This window comes from Chiloscyllium plagiosum, unplaced genomic scaffold, assembly GCF_037043375.1.
Source record: "Chiloscyllium plagiosum isolate Xiang-an unplaced genomic scaffold, Cpla_swu_hap1 HiC_scaffold_46, whole genome shotgun sequence".
NCBI lineage: Eukaryota > Metazoa > Chordata > Chondrichthyes > Orectolobiformes > Hemiscylliidae > Chiloscyllium > Chiloscyllium plagiosum.
In genome coordinates, this window is record NW_028270184.1 from 71026550 (window position 1) to 71043806 (window position 17257).

A 17257-nucleotide genomic window follows, 5' to 3' on the forward strand; every position below is an offset into this window, starting at 1 on the left:
CCTTCTTTAGACACTGCAGGACTGCCTACCTCTCCAGATAACCTTTTCCATCCCCAACAGCTCCCTCAATCACGTTAACACCCTCTGCTCTGTCTAATCCTTCTCTTTTCCACTATCTTCCAGGCACAGCGGTGATCCTGTGAGGGACCAGTGCGGAATGGGATGTTATACATCTCAGCTGAGGCTTGAGGCCTACCATTACCTGGAAGTCACAAAGAGAGAGACCCTGAGAGAGAGAGCAGCACAGAGCGGGAGAATATTAATCAGCAGCCATGATGAAGACTCGCCATCAGAGGTAGTTAGGGCTGAGGTTAGGAATAGGAAAGGTGAGGTCACCCTGTTAGGAGTTTTTTACAGGCACCCTAATAGTCCTAGAAACGTAGAAGAAAGGATTGCGAGGATGATTGAAGAGAAGAGTGAAAGTAATAGGGTGGTTGTTATGGGGGACTTTAACTTTCCTGATATTGATTGGGAAAGCTATAGCTCAAGTTCGTTAGATGGGTCAGTGTTTGTCCAATGTGTGCAGGAGGGTTTCCTGACACAATATGTAGATAGGCCAACAAGAGGTGAGGCCATACTGGATTTGGTTCTGGGTAATGAACCAGGCCAGGTGTTAGAATTAGAGGTAGGTGAGCACTTTGGGGACAGTGACCACAATTCGGTGACTTTTACTCTAGTGATGGAGAGGGATAAGAGTGCACTACAGGGCAAGAGTTATAGCTAAGGGCAGGGAAATTATGATGCGGTGAGGCATGACTTAGGATGTGTGGCCTGGAAAAGTAAGCTTCAAGGCAAGGGTGTAATTGATATGTGGAGCTTGTTCAAGGAGCAACTATTGAGTGTCCTTGATAAGTATGTACCCGTCAGGCAGGGAGGAAAGGGTCGTGTGAGGGAGCCGTGGTTTAATAAGGAATTGGAATCCCTTGTTAAATGGAAGAGGGCGGCCTATGTAAAGATGAGGTGTGAAGGTTCAATTGGGGCGATTGAGAATTACAAGGTAGCCAGGAAGGACCTGAAGAGAGAGCTAAGAGCAGCAAGGAGGGGACAAGAAAGGTCCTTAGTTGGTAGGATTAGGGAAAACCCTAAGGCTTTCTATAGGTATGTCAGGAATAAAAGAATGACTAGGGTAGGAATAGGTCCAGTCAAGGATAGTAGTGGGAAGTTGCGTGTGGAGGCTGAAGAGATTGGGGAGACACTGAATGAATACTTTTCGTCAGTATTCACTCAGGAACAGGACATTGTTGTCGATGTGAGTACCGAGTCACAATTAAGTGGAATGGATGGCTTTGAGGTATGTAGAGAAGAGGTGTTGGAAATTCTGGAAAGGGTGAAAATAGATAAGTCCCCTGGGCCTGATGGCATTTATCCTAGGATTCTCTGGGAAGCAAGGGAGGAGATTGCAGAGCCATTGGCCTTGATTTCTATGTCCTCGTTGTCTACAGGAGTAGTGCCAGAAGATTGGAGGCTAGCAAATGTGGTTCCCTTGTTTAAGAAGGAGAGTAGGGATAACCCTAGTAACTATAGGCCGGTGAGTCTCACTTCTGTTGTGGGTAAAATCTTAGAGAGAATTGTAAGGGATAGGATTTATGAACATCTGGATAGGAATAATGTGATCAAGGATAGTCAGCATGGTTTTGTGAAGGGCAGGTCGTGCCTCACAAACCTTATTGAATTCTTTGAGAAGGTGACTAAGGAGGTGGACGAGGGGAAAGCAGTAGATGTGGTGTATATGGATTTTAGTAAGGCGTTTGATAAGGTTCCCCATGGTAGACTACTGCAAAAAATACGGAGGTATGGCATTGAGGGTGAGTTGGAGGTTTGGATTAGGAGTTGGCTGGCTGGAAGAAGACAGAGGGTAGTAGTTGATGGCAAAGGTTCATTTTGGAGTGCTGTCACTAGCGGTGTTCCGCAAGGATCTGTTTTGGGACCATTGCTGTTGGTCATTTTTACAAATGACCTGGAGGAGGGGTTAGAAGGTTGGGTGAGCAGGTTAGCGGATGATACGAAAGTCGGAGGAGTGGTAGACAGTGAGGAAGGATGTGGCAGGTTACAGCGGGATATTGATAAGCTGCAGAACTGGGCAGAAAGGTGGCAAATGGAGTTCAATGTAGCTAAGTGTGAGGTGATTCATTTTGGTAAGAGTAATAAAAAGATGGGGTACTGGGCTAACGGTCGGATACTTGGTAGTGTGGATGACCAGAAAGATCTTGGTGTCCATGTACACAAATCTTTGAAAGTTGCCACCCAGGTAAATAGTGCAGTGAAGAAGGCATATGGCGTACTGGCTTTTGTTGGTAGAGGAATTGAGTTCCGGAGTACTGAGGTAATGTTGCAGTTGTATAAGACTCTGGTGCGGCCGCATCTGGAGTATTGTGTGCAGTTTTGGTCGCCATACTATAGGAAGGATGTGGAAGCACTGGAACGGGTGCAGAGGAGGTTTACCAGGATGTTGCCTGGTATGGTAGGAAGATCGTATGAGGAAAGGCTGAGGCACTCGGGGCTGTTTTCATTGGAGAAAAGAAGGTTTAGGGGTGACTTGATAGAGGTGTACAAGATGATTAGGGGTTTAGATAGGGTCGACAGTGAGAATCTTTTTCCACGTATGGAGTCAGCTATTACAAGGGGGCATAGCTTTAAATTAAGGGGGGGTGGGTATAGGACAGATGTTAGAGGTAGATTCTTTACTCAGCGAGTCGTGAGTTCATGGAATGCCCTGCCAGTAGCAGTGTTGGACTCTCCCTCTTTATGGGCATTTAACCGGGCATTGGATAGGTGTATGGAGGATAGTGGGCTAGTGTAGGTTAGGTGGGCTTGGATCGGCACAACATCGAGGGCCAAAGGGCCTGTACCGCGCTGTATTCTTCTATTCTATTCTATTCAGCGAGGATCGAGACCGACTGGGACTTGGAGTTGGAGAAACAGCAGAGCAGAGGCTCGAAATCAGCACCGAGTCACAGAAGGAGTGACCATGTGAGGGAGTAACTTGAAGCAGGAACATAAGGTTCACTCACGCCTGGGAGTTACAGAAGCACCAAAGTGAGAGGATATAAATCAGCACTGAGGAACGAGGCCTAGTCATACCTGGATATCACAGAGACAGTGACCCTGTGAAGGAGCAGAGTGCAATGGGAGCTGGAGGATTACACTGGGAGTCACAGAGATAACTTTCTGCTGCTGGGACTTGCCTGCAAGAGCCATCACAGAAAATGCAGTAAGTTCATTGGCTGATAAATTCGCTGTTATTAGCGACTGTCAGTTAATTGCTATAAGTTAGCATTTTTTTTTCAACTTCTGAAATAAGGGTTGAACACAGAAATAAGAGGGAGAAGTAAAATTGTGAGCCAATATAATAAATTACCTTCAGTAAGCCACAGTTGAATAAGGGATTTAAGCATATTGTTATTTCCTGGATGTTAACTTCATTCTAAGTAATTAATTAAGTAACTCGAGACAAGATGCATTTTAGGACATGTTTGTCAGATGAAAAATGTGTTCTGTTAATTGGGAAGTCATAGCCCCTATTCGTGTCTTAGATGCACACTGGGTCATGGAGCTCAGACAGTGGCTAGAGACACTATTGGACATCTGTGTTGCTGAGATTAAGTGGAAAGCACACACACCGAGCAGATCACCCTGCAGACATGACGACCTGGAAGAAGGAAGGGTCTGGGGTCGAGGCAATCGGAGAGAAACAGTCAGGGAACACAAGCATAACCTGGTGTTTCCCTCCCAATTCAATTTCCCAGTTTGGAAGCTGATGAAGGTGCTGTCTGCTCAAGGGAGGGCAGTCAGAGCCATGTCTGTTCCCCCACAAGCAGCCTGATTGTACAGGAGGGGAGGGAGAAGGAAGGAGGGGCAATAGTCACAGGAGAGACAGGGAAGTGAAGAAGGTGTCAGCGTGTCTGTCATTCCAGGATAGTGGGGTTAGGAATGTCACTGTGTCAGCAGGACATTCATCTGGGGGACAGTGAGCAGTAAAAGATCATGCCCATGTTGGTAGGAATGACCTGGGTAGGAAGGGTGAAGTGGTCTGGGAATCAGAATTTCGGGAGCTCGGTGGATGGTTAGCAAGCCGGTCCACAAATGTAGCAGTCCCTGGAACACTCCCAGTGCCGTGTCCAAGTGAGAACAGGACTTAGAGTTTTAGGTAGATGACAGTGTGCCTGGAACGATGGTGCAGCAGGAAGGGCTTCAGATTCCTGGGACATTGGAACTGGTTCTGGGGAAGACAGCAACTGTACAAACTGGATGGGCTAACGTGACAGAGCTGGGACTGAATTTCTTACGGGGTTTATTTGGGAGGGATTGAAAATAACTTGGTGTGTGCTTAGGATCCAAAAAGAAATAGTAAAGGTAGAAATAGTAATAGTAGAGTACCAGGATTCTCAAAATAATGGGAGATACAGTTGGTACTAATTTACAACAACACGATTAACAGTGGAAGACGGAGTGAGAAAGAAAGCCTTAATCTGAGGTCCTCTGCATGGACCTGAACACTGGGAGTGTGCGGAGTTACAGAAGCAGTTTGGTGTGTGGAAATCTGATGTACTGATCACCGAGAGCTGGCTCAGTGAATGGCAGGACGGGATGTTAAATATTGCTGGGTATAAAATATCCAAAATGATAGAAGGGAAGGGAAAGGATGAAGGTCGAAGCATTGGTTTAGATTAGCATTAGTTAAGGAGTCCAAGAGAAAGAGGATCCGTCCAAGGACAGAATGAATTTGGCTGGAGCTACAGAACAAAAAGTGTATAATTACACTGTGAGGTACAGTCTGTCGGCCAGCAACCATTGGAAAGGATGGAGAGAATAAATATGCAGAGTCATTTGAGAGCGATGACAGTATTACAGATTTGTTATAATGAGAAACTTAATTTATTCAGATATTGACTGGGTTACTGGTGGTGCAGTGTCCTGAGGGGCGACTGTTCCTGGATTACATGGAGGAGAGCTCACTGCAGGAGTATGTGTCCAGCCCAAGAGAGCATGTATTGTTGGACCTGGTCCTTGGGGAAGAGGTGGGGTAAGTGGATCCATTGTCAGTAGGGGAACGTTTTGGGGGTCAGCGATCATTTTATTGTAACGTTCAGGATGATGATAGAGAATGCTATGCAATAATTGAGAGTGAGAAACCTTAGTTGATTGAGAGCAGCCTTCAATGGAGCAAGAATGAAGCTGGGAACTTTTCAACGAGGCCAGTGAAAGGCTAGCTTTAAATTGTGTGAACCAAATCAGATGGAGCTGGGATTATGGAGATGGGGCTGCAGTGTGACCATGATTGGGAACTGGATAATTAAAGGTTTTCCCCATTTCGACGGGAAGGATTAATAGACCAACACAGTGAAGTAGCATTGTGTATAAAGGATGGGATCAGTATTATTGTGATGCTAATCATTTTACAGACTGCTCCTCTCGGCCCTCATCCCTCATGCCTGTGTCCTATGAGATATTGATCCCATCAGATATTGGTAACCTTTTGAAAACTTCAGAAAACAGCAGTATAGAGGGGATGACTCTGTCCACTGTCTGCACTGGTCAAGATGTAATGTTTTGTAAAGCCCTAGTTCTGTCTCCCCGGACACTATTGGTCTTCGGGTGCAGATCCCGGCGCCGTTTTAAAATGGTTTGAGAGTTTCTGCCTCTACTCGGCTTCCATGTGTGCCTCCCAGATCCCGACCATACTCTGGGTGAAATAACAACTTTCCTCACCACTTCTCTAATACTTCAACCAATTATATTAAATATTCGCCACCGGTAACTGAGCTCTCCAACAGGAACAAGGTGTTCGCTCCCTCTCTACCCAGGCTCCTGACAATATATGCACTCCAATCAAATCTCCTCTCAGCATCCTCCGTTCCAATCTTTCCTCATAACTGCACTTCCACTGTCACAGGGTGAAGAATCTCCTCTCTCCCCTCTCCAGTCGAATTCCAGCTTTCCATATGATGGGTGACCAGAACTGCACACATCCCCAAGCTGTGACTGAGCTCATTATTTATACAGTTCCTGCATAAGCTTCCTACTCTGACTTTCTGGCTGATAGAGAAAATGGTGCCATTTGCTACATTAATGAGATTATTGGTGTTTCCAGCTACCTTCATTTATCTGCCCACACAGCTTATGCTCTCATTTATTGTACATTCCTCTCTATTGTGGATGTCCCCAAATGCCTTGCCTTGCACTTCTGAGTTGTTTGCTCCATTCACCAGGATCCTATAGTTTCTGTTTTTAAACAGCCTGCCATGGGATCTCTCATCAAATCCAAGTCAGTCACATGCAGTTACAAGTTACTGCCTCAAACCGACACAGTCAGATCAATTACACACGATCTTCCTTGAACAACTCCAGATCGATTGTCCTGGAGTCCTTAGGACTTCCTTAGTGAACGTTTATCTACTGTCTCAGAATTCCAGCCTCGACCTATTCAGTCAGTCCCTTGCTCCACATTAAACAAAGCTGCAGGGTTAGCCATTCTCCAGGCCTGCATCCAGGGAGGATTGGATAATGTAGGTAACTATAACGCAGGGGATTTTCCCCGGCTCCTTTTAAAAGTCTGGCCCATTGTGTTACCCCTTTTTAAGGATTTGAATCTCCTTTATAACTCACTGCTCCAAGTTTAGGTAAAAAAGACGACTGCAGATGCTGGAAACAAGATTCTGGATTAGTGATGCTGGAAAAACACAGCAGTTCAGGTAGCATCCGATGAACAGTAAAATCAACGTTATGGGCAAAAGCCCTTCATCAGGAATACAGGCAGAATGCCTGAAGGGTGGAGAGATAAATGAGAAGAGGGCCGGGTGGGGAGAAAGTAACATAGAGTACAATAGGTGAATGGGGGTAGGGATGAAGGTGATAGGTCGGAGAGGAGGATGGAGTGGTTAGGTGGAAAAGAAATACTCATTTCCCCTTCCCCGACCTCACCCTATTTCCAAACTTCCTGCTCAGCACTTGTCCTACCTGACTATCTTCTTTTCCACCTATCCACTCCTCCTCCCTGACCTGTCACCTTCCTCCCCTCCCCCACTCACCTATTGTACTCTATGCTACTTTCTCCACACCCCGCCCTCCTGTCATTTATCTATCCACCCTTCAGGCACTGTGCCTGTATTCCTGATGAAAGGCTTTTGCCTGAAACGTCGATTTTACTGCCCCTCGGATGCTTCCTGAACTGCTGTGCTTTTCCAGCACCACTAATCTAGAATCCGTTCCAAGTTTGTTGCTCCCAATATTTCACACTGCATCCCTATTTTGATTCAGACAGACAGAGGCCGAAACCAACTTATGATGTGGTCAAGTCTCATTTTAGTCAGGTTTTATGGAGGGGATTTCTCTCCACAAAGTGAAGTGTATTTTCCCATGATACCATCCCCAATCTGCCTCATTAATTACCCTCCCTGCCCACGTGGTTCTCTTCTCATCTGATACTAACGCAATGACTTTTTCTCCTTCATCATAACAGCTGCCCACTGTCTGGATATCCCAGAATGCAGTGGCCTCCCTGTCCCAGGTGCCATTTGTAAAAATACATTACACTCTTAGATTGTCAATCTGAAACTGCCCTGGACATGGCAGAGAGGTAAAACTGGGGCTTCACTTTGTGGACAAGCCCCATAGGTTCTGGTGAATGACATGGTGTAGGAGAGGGACATTATCTTCCTCCAGACTGGCAGGGAAGGCTATGACACCAGACTATGCCAGCTTGGTACGAGGCTGACCCCTGGGTCAGTGAGGTGCCAGCCTTCTGGGTGAATGCCCAGCAGAGTAGGAAGAAGGTCAGTGACCTTCCCCACTCCACCAGGGGAAGTGCCACCATCTGCATTTTGTGACCTTGCCCTCACTCTATCTCTGTTACTGCACCCACCTCCCACCAAGGCTCATGTTCTCCCACTGTCACTGAATGCAGCACCTTCTGTCAGTCACTACAATCTCATCACTGCCCCTCTACCCAACTCTGCCTGGTGTCTGTGCTGCTTAATCACTCATTCAGGACACCTCACCAGCTTACCCCCAGCTGTACCAGCACTAACAGCTGCACCAACCTTTTCCATCTCCCTTAATATCTCATGCTAATTTTTACATTCCAGAAGGAACCATCCCACAATAGGAGAGAAAGAGCCAAGAGAGATAGGCGTTTCCCAACATTCAGCTCCTCACCCCCTCACAGGGGAGAGATCCTGACCCTGACAACCATGATAAGCTGACTGACCGTGTCCAAGCTCCCGGACTGGGACCTGAGGCTCCCGTTGACTGACTGTTCTGGGCACCGTGACTGACTGTGGACAATGATATCAAGCATCCTGTGTTTGTGTCTGTGCTAAATACCAAGACAACACAGCAGGCGGATGAGTCTGGTAGCTCTGGCTGAGGGGAAACACTGCTAAAGGCAGGGCATGGCAAGGCAATAATTCTGTAAGTATTCAAGTCTGCTCAAAATGAGTGTACAAACACGGAGTGAGCACACCAGCGGGACAGTCCATGAGCTGAGCGTATGTCCCTGAGCACAGTGTCCTTGCGGCAGCATTGAGTGTGTACAAACACGGAGTGAGCAGCCCAGCAGGACAGACCATGATCTGGGTGTGTGTCCCTGAGCACAGTGTCCTTGCACCAGTGTGTGTATCCCTGAGCAGTGTCCTTATAATTAGAGTTGTCAGTGCACCCCGAGCTGCAGCATTGAAGTACAGAAGTGTACTGTCAGTGGGTCGGAGATGTGCTGGGAATACAGGGCGAGGCTGGCATGTGACAGATGCCAGCATTGGTGGGTGTGGAGTACATGTAGTTTTTGTTCGTGCATTGTCACCCGAGAGGTTGGTGTCCAAGAGAGAAGGCGGCAGGAGCAAGGTGCAAGATGGAGTCACCAGTTACCAACTCTGGCATTCATGTCAAATTCTCCATATTGAGCTTCCCCACAGTGGGAGGGAGGATATGAAGGTGAAAATTGATGAGGAGAGATCTACAATAATGTGGCTGTTGATCATCAGTCATCATTTAGTCAGCACCTCGTCACTGCTGCACTCAAATCTTGACTTAAAGAACAGTCCAGCACAGGAACAGGCCATCCCGCCCAGCAAGCCCACACTGACACATGATACCCTTGGAAAGTTCAAATGAAAGTTTTTGCTTCTACACATTCTATGTCATTCTTTTCGGTGCTTTCTCTTCTCTGTGCCAAGATACCTCTTAATTCTTGCTATATTAGCTCCTTCCCCTCTATCAGTGCATCCCAGTCACTTTCACATTCTGTCTGAAAAAGCAAAAAAAAACTTACCAATCATATCTCTTGAACTTTCTCCAATTTAACTAAAACCTATGGTTCCCCCTAGTAATTGATATTTCTCCTCTGGGAAAAAGCCTCTAACTGTTCTTGTATCTATATCTCTGACAGTTTTGTAAATATCTATCAGGTAGCCCCATAGTCAATGATGCCCAGGTGCAAACAAACCACGTGTGTTCAATTTCTCCTTCTGGCTTATACCCTCCAAACCAGACAACACTCTGGTAAACCTTTTCCATATCCTCTCCAACACTTCCACATCGTGTGGCAAACAGTACTCGACAGAATATTCCAATGTGCCCAAACTAAGTTTCTCTACAGCTGCAATATGGCCTGCTAATTTTCATACTGCATGCTCCGATGCATGTCTGCAAGTTTGCCATCAGTCTTCTTGATCACCCTATCCACCCGTGTTGCCACTTTCAGGAAACTGTGGAGCTATACACCTAGATCTCTTTGGATGTTGATGCGGCCAATAGTTTTTCCATCCACTTCTCTCCTGCATTAGACATTCTAAAACACATCCCGTCACAGTTGTCCAAATAAAGTTACACCTGTGTTTTCTCTGTCCAATTCTGCAGCTGACCTATATCCTGCTGTATTCTCTGGCAATCATCCTCACAATCTGCAACTCCACCATCTATTTACAGATCTCCAGTCACACAAACACTGTTCCACCACTACTCTGTCTTCTATGACCAAGCAGTTCTCTATGCATCTTACTAACTGACCGCTGATCCCGTTCACTTCACCTTCTGTATGAACCTGCCATAAGGAACTTTATCAAAGGCCATGCTAAGGTCCAAACGGCTAGCATCCATGCTTTCATCAATCAATTTTCTCACTTCCTCAAAATAATCAATCAAGTTTGTGAGACAGAATCTTCCCCACACAACTGTGTTGCCTGTTGCGAGTAAATCCATACTAGAGTACTGTTGGAGCTGCACTCATTCAGATAATTGATTATTCCATCATATTCCCGACTTGAACCTTGGAGAGTAGATTAGATTCCCTACAGTGTGGAAACAGGACCAGCGGCTCAACCAGTCCACACCAATCTTCCAAAGAGTAACCCACCAAGACCCATTTCCCTCTGACTAAAGCACCTAACATTATGGGCAATTTAGCATGGCCAATTCACCTGACCTACACATCTTTTGCCTTTGGGAGGAAACCCACAAAGACACGGGGGGGGGGGGGGGGGGGGGCGGAACGTGCAAACTCCACACATTCACCCAAGGTCCGTGGTGCTGTGAGGCAGCAGAGCTAACGACTGAACCACCATTCCGCTCTTGATGGTTACCGTAGAGAAGGAGGCATGTTGGACCGTGATGGTTACTGTACAGTGGGAGATATGTCGGGCCATGATGGTTACTGTACAGTGGGGGGTATGTCGGGCTGTGATGGTTACTGTACAATGGGAGGTATGTCAAGCCATGATGGTTACTGTACAGTGAGGGGTATGTCAGGCCTTGATGGTTACTGTACAGTGGGGGGTATGTCGGGCTGTGATGGTTACTGTACAGTGGGGGGTATGTCAGGCCTTGATGGTTACTGTACAATGGGAGGTATGTTGGGCTGTGATGGTTATTGTACAGTGGGAGGTATGTTGGGCCGTGACGGTTACTGTACAGTGGGAGGTGTGTTGTGCCGTGATGGTTACTGTACAGTGGGAGGTATGTTGGGCCGTGATGGTTACTGTACAGTGGGAGGTATGTTGGACCGTGATGGTTACTGTACAGTGGGAGGTATGTCAGGCCGTGATGGTTACTTTACAGTGGGAGGTATGTCGGGGAGTGATGGTTACTGTACAGTGGGAGGTGTGTCATAACGTGACGGTTACAGTACACTGGGGGGTATGTCAGGCCGTGATGGTTACTGTACAGTGGGAGGTGTGTCGAGCCGTGACGGTTACTGTACAGTGGGAGGTGTGTCGGGCGGTGACGGTTACTGTACAGTGGGAGGTATGTTGGACCGTGATGGTTACTGTACAGTGGGAGGTATGTCGGGCCGTGATGGTTACTGTACAGTGGGAGGTATGTCGGGCCGTGATGGTTACTGTACAGTGGGGGGTATGTCGGGCCGTGATGGTTACTGTACAGTGGGAGGTATGTCGGACCGTGATGGTTACTGTACAGTGGGAGGTATGTCGGGCCGTGATGGTTACTGTACAGTGGGAGGTATGTCAGGCCCTGATGGTTACTGTACAGTGGGAGGTAGGTTGGGCCGCGATGGTTACTGTACAGTGGGGGTTATGTTGGGCTGTGTGGTTGCAGACTGTATGAGTTGTGCAGAATATGATTCTGCTCCTGCCGATGGCTCTCTACACTTCATGGATGCATCATTATTAGTTTCTCAATCTATTTAAATACTGTGCCATTCACTGCCCAAGGGGCTACATATCATGGTGAGGTGGGTCTGCAAAATGTAAAGATAGCCCTTGCTCCCCATAAGGACTGTGCAGTGACCATTCTTACCGATGTATGAAATGGAGTGGTGTACCTGCAGCAGGCAGATCGGTGATGATGTGGTCAATTATAGGTTTCCCTTTTATTGATTCCCCCATAACCAGCCACAGAGCAGTCTAGCAGCCATAGGATCATCAATACCGAGCACTATACTGACTATATACCAAGGAGCTGCCCCCTCAGCCTGGCTATGTGCTGCCAGTGGGGCAGACCCCACCAGAGAGGGTGGTGATGTTGCCTGGGATATAGTCCTGTTCACAGAATCCTGCTTTATAGACAATATCTGACTGTTGCTTGATTAGTCCTTGGGAAATATACAACAGGTCACTTTTCCTTTTTGAATAATGAAGAGTTAACATCCCTTACATATTTAAAAGAAACCAAACATCATTATTTTTCAGTTGTAAACAATTGAAGTGAACTATAATTGAAATACCAGAGCGCACACCTAACTATTACACAATTCAGGGACTGTAGTAAACAGCTCATTGATGTTCAGATGAATGAACACACCATCTTGCAGGCAGCAAAGCTGTTGAAAAAGACTTTCAGAAAAAACCTGAATTCAGACACAGTGTTACTGGGCCTCACCATGACCTCCAAAACACTGGCCATTTCCAAAATCTGTCCAGAGAGCTTCCAAACTGGAGCTGGGCAGTTACTCACACAATCCCTCACAATAGACTGGTTAGAGACATACCTGAACAGCAGGGAGATGTGAGTGGGGAAACTGGTCAATGGACTAGCACATGGCGCTGGTCTAGACCCAGTTCAACATTTGTAACAATGACCTATGAACAACCATGTCTTGCAAGTATATCTCTTCTGATATGGCCCCTAAACTCTGTAATTCTGCACCTTGGACCCGATCCTGAATGGAGGTGTTATAAAAGTGATGGGCTCCTGCAGCACATGGCATCATACATTGAATCCCTCATAAACCATATCCAGTGTTATAATATCCAATATCCAAACAGAATTGTGCAGCTCCATTGATGGCCAGTATGATCCAAGCCCAACAACCTTGTGTGTGACTTGAGCTGGAAATTTCTGTGTAAATGTTTACAGCGTTGTTTTCACCGTTCACAGCAAAGTCTCTTTACTGAAGGTACGACAGCCTTTCATAATACCAACTTTTAGATTGTCCAATAAGCCCAAAATCCTCCCATTTATTCCATTCACTTTTATAACAACGATATGATGAAAACAGTGCCCAACTCACGGTAAGGAGCATTGAAACGTTGAGTCTCATTACCACACCCAAGACCAAATTATTATTAAATGCAAGGACTTTGAAAATATGCAATTATTTCCCTTTGTATTACTATTGTGAACTAATAGTTGACCCTCCTGTTCCTCAGATGCTGCCTGAATGGCTGTGCTTTTCCAGAACCACACTTTTCGACTCTGATCTGCAACATCTGCAGTCCTCACTTTCCCCCTGCTAATATCCATTCATAATCATTTTCGTGGCAACAATATCACTGTGTGTTTAAACATGTTACAGTCAGATATGGATATATTTTCAATTGCTTCTGCCTATCTTAGAGCTTAGTAATGTGGGATGTGAATGTCAGTGTATGTGTGATGCTCGGTATGTAGGCCATGGGTCTGAAAGACTGACAGATTATTTCAAACAACATATCCCTTCAGCTGTTCAGAACAAGCAAGATACTGCCTAGACACAACCAGCCTGAGCTCACAAAGTCCAATAGTCAGGGTCCAGCATTTGGAATGTTTGGACAATATTTTTCATTTTAATTTCTTCATGGAATATGATTGGGACGGTATTTCTTGCCTGTTTCGCGTTGCCCTTGAGAAGATGGTGTTGAGCTTTCACATTGACCCGTTGCAGTTCATGTGATGTAGATGTGCATTAGCGAGGGTCTTTGAAACAGTGGCACTGAAAGAACAGCAATATACTTCCTAAATCAGGATGGTGGGCGGCTGGGATCGGAACGTGAACATGGTGGGGGGTCCCATGTATCTGTTTCCTTTGTCCTTGTTGATGGTCGGGCTTCAAAGGTACGTTGTAAGGAGCCTCGGTAAATTTCTGCAGAGCACCGTGTCGATGGCAGGTATTGCTGCTATTGAGCGTCAGTGGATGAGGGGTGAAGCTGCACTAACACAGGCAAACGGTGGGTATTTCATCACACACACATTCAGTGTATGTCTTCTAGATGGGTGACAGGCTTTTGGAAATCATGAGGTAAGTTACTTTTGCAGGATTCCTAGCCCCTGGCATATTATTATAGCCGATTAATTTATATGCATCAAAGTGTAACGCTGGAAAAGCACAACAGGTCAGGCAGCACCTGAGGTACAGGAGACTCGACGTTTTAGCATTAGCCCTTCACAGGAATGGGTAATGAAATTATATGGTCAGTCCAGTTCTGGTTAACGGTAATCCCCGGGATATTGCTAGGTGGGAGTTCAGTGATGGTGCTGGCATTGAACGTTAGAGAATATGGTGCAATTTTCTATTGTTAGAGGTAATCGTTGTCTGGCACATGTGTAATGGAAATGGTACTTGTCACTATTAAGCACAAACCCGCATATTTCCAGGTCCTTGTTGCATTTGGATAAGGATTGCTTCAGTATCTGAGTAAATCACAAATAGTGTTGAACATTGTCCAATCATTAACAAGCATCTCCACTTGTGATTTTAGAGCTTAGAGATGGTCATTTATGATGAGGCTTAGGGCAGAGAGCAGTCTGAGAGCTCACAGATGCTGCCCCTCTCTCTGAGCGAGGAAGCTGGCTTCGAGTTCGACCTGCTCCAGAGGTTTCTGACAACATATCTGAACGGATTAATGTTACAATATTTATCCCAAGAAGCTGAGTGGGGACTTGGTTAGCTCAATCGGTTGGACGGTTAGTTATTAATGCCAACAATATGGGTTCAATTCCTGCACTGACTGGGGTGACTAATGGACTGTCCTACTCAATCTCTCCCTTACTTGAGGCATGATGACTGTCCAGTTCAATTGCCACCAGTCGTCTCTGTCTAACAAGAGAGCATCCCTGTTATTCTGTAGGAGTATGGTGGCTTACTCTTCCATTTCTGATCTACAGGCTTACCCAGAAACCCCTCCCCTGGAGAACTGGAGCTGAGATGGCTGCTCCCACCGACCCCAGCCACCTTCCTTTGTACCAGGTATCACTTCAGCCAGTGCAGACAATTCCGATTTGCTCCAGTTTTGCCGTCAATCCTGGATACGACATCAAATGCGGTTATCATGATGTTAAGTGCAGTCCTTGTCGCCTCATCTCTAGAATTCAGCAGTGTGTTTTCTTGTTGTACATAGTTAAACCAAGGCTTCAATGAGCACAAGGTATGAGAGCCCAAACTGAGCTTCAGTGAGCAGGTTGGTGCTGAGGAAGTGCTGCTTGATCCCACTGTGAGTGACATCTTCCATCACTTTATTAATGATAGGGATTAGAGCAATGGGGCAGTCATTGATTGTCTGATGTTTTGTCTGTGTGAGTACAGGATCCGCGCGGATAGTTTTCCACATTGTCAGGTAGGTCCCAGTGCAATATCCCTGCTGGAACAATTTGAATGGAATGTTATCAGAGCCCATATCCTTTGCATTATCCCATCCCTCCAGCCGTTTGGATTTACCACACACAGTGAATCAAATTAGCTGAAGACTCCCATCTGGAGAAGACTAAAATAGATCATCCCATCGATACTTCGGTCTCAACATTGTTGTGAATGTTTCATCCTTAGCTTTTCCATTGTTGTGCTAGACCCTTCCATAGTTGAGGAAGGTGATATTTGTGTATCCTACTCTTCCAGTGAGTTGTTTAATTGACCACGCAATTCACACTGATTGCATGTGACAGGATTGCAGAAGTTAGGTCTGATTTGTTAGTTAGATCTGTCTGTTACTGGCTTTTTATGCCATTTGTTGAATAAGTGGTCCTGTTTGGTAGGTGTATCTAGTGCTGCTCTTGACCGGCCATCCTCTGTTCTTCATTGAACAAGGGTTTATACCCTGGCCTGATGGTCAGGGTATTGTGGAGCACATGCCAGGTAGTTACAGTGAACATTGTGCAGGAGTACAATTCTGCTGCTGTTGGTAATGACCAGAATCACCTCACACACGCCAGTGCTGAGTTCTAGATCTCTTTGAAGTTTGTTCCGTTGAACATGTTGATAGTATCTCTCACATGTGTGCTCATGTGTATACACGCTCTCACACTCACTCTCACACTCACTGTCACTGTCATTCTCACTCTCACACTCACTCTCACAATCACAAACACAATCACACTCACTCACTCTCACTCTCACATTCTCTCACTCTCTCACTCTGACTCTTTCACTCTGACTCTCACTGTCTCACTCACTCTCTCACTCACTCACTCACTCTCTGTCACTCACTCACTCACTCACTTACTTACTCACTCAATCACTCTCTCACACTCTCACACACTCTCACTCTCAAAATTCACAATGTAAAATCGGGACTTTGTCTATAGAAACACTGTGTGTGGTAGTCACCTTTCCCAATACGGTCATCGATCAATGTGCCTGCAGCCGGTAGGTTGGTGAAGATAAGGTCAAGACTGTTTCTCCCTCTCACTCGTTCCCTTCCCACTCAGTGCAGTCCCTGTCTTGCAGCTATGTCCGTTTGGACCCGACCATCTCGATGGGCAATGCTGCTGCTGAGCCCCACTGGGTGTTGGTTTTGAAATGGCCCACCCAGTATACCTTCTCCAGCTTTGTCACTCTCTCAGGGCTTCCATCAGAGGGACACTGATCCATCAGCTGAGGGAAGGGAGTCAGCAGGAGGTTTCCGTGTCAGTGTTGGATCTGACACAATGAAGTTTCGTTATGACACATTGTTGCTTGAGGAGTCTGTAGGACGCCTCTCCCACATTTGGCCCTAGCCCCCAGATGTTAGGAAGGAGGGATTTCCAGGGTCTGCAGGGCTTTTAATTTTTTGTCACGATCAATCGAAGGGCCTCTTCTATGCTGTATGACACCCACTCTATGACTCTTGTGATTTGACAGTCCAAGGTCTCACTGCTTCAGTTCCTCCAAGTGCCTTGTCTATTCCATAGATTTCTACGATATTTTCTCCATAAAGACATTGCATAATTCCGTTTTTAAACTATCTCCGTGTATTTCTGTTTCTTTCCCTGTCATCTGCTCCAGTTGCAACATTCATTTGTAACTCAGTAACCCTCCGTATCACAACAATCTTTATCTCTTACTCGAGTCCCATCTATCGTTGTAAATTCAGCCAGCCCCTACACCTGTCCCTATCTCTCTAATCTTCAGCTGCTTCATCATTCCCCATATTCTGTAAATGAATTTAAAAATATCTCGCTAACCTATTCTAGCATGCACAGGCCACACTATCTCTGTAACATCTCCAGCCTTGTTTTCCTATCTCTGTGTAACATCTTCAGCTTTGCTTTTCTCTCTCTTTAATATCTCCAGCCTTGCTTTCCTATCTCCGTAACATCTCCAGCCTTGCTTTTCTCTCTCTTTAATATCTCCAGC

The 17257-nt window shown here is 46.1% G+C and overlaps 1 long non-coding RNA gene across 1 annotated transcript in view; it reads left to right on the plus strand.

Annotated features, from left to right (window-relative positions):
• Positions 1 to 234: 234 nt before the first annotated feature.
• LOC148136374 (uncharacterized) overlaps positions 235 to 17257 on the plus strand; it is a 28785-nt gene continuing 11762 nt past the window's right edge. Inside the window, exons 1-4 of the long non-coding RNA XR_015754588.1 lie at positions 235 to 295; positions 2882 to 3211; positions 14815 to 14896; positions 15048 to 15140. This is a non-coding gene — a long non-coding RNA (uncharacterized LOC148136374). The remainder of the gene's footprint in view (positions 296 to 2881; positions 3212 to 14814; positions 14897 to 15047; positions 15141 to 17257) is intronic.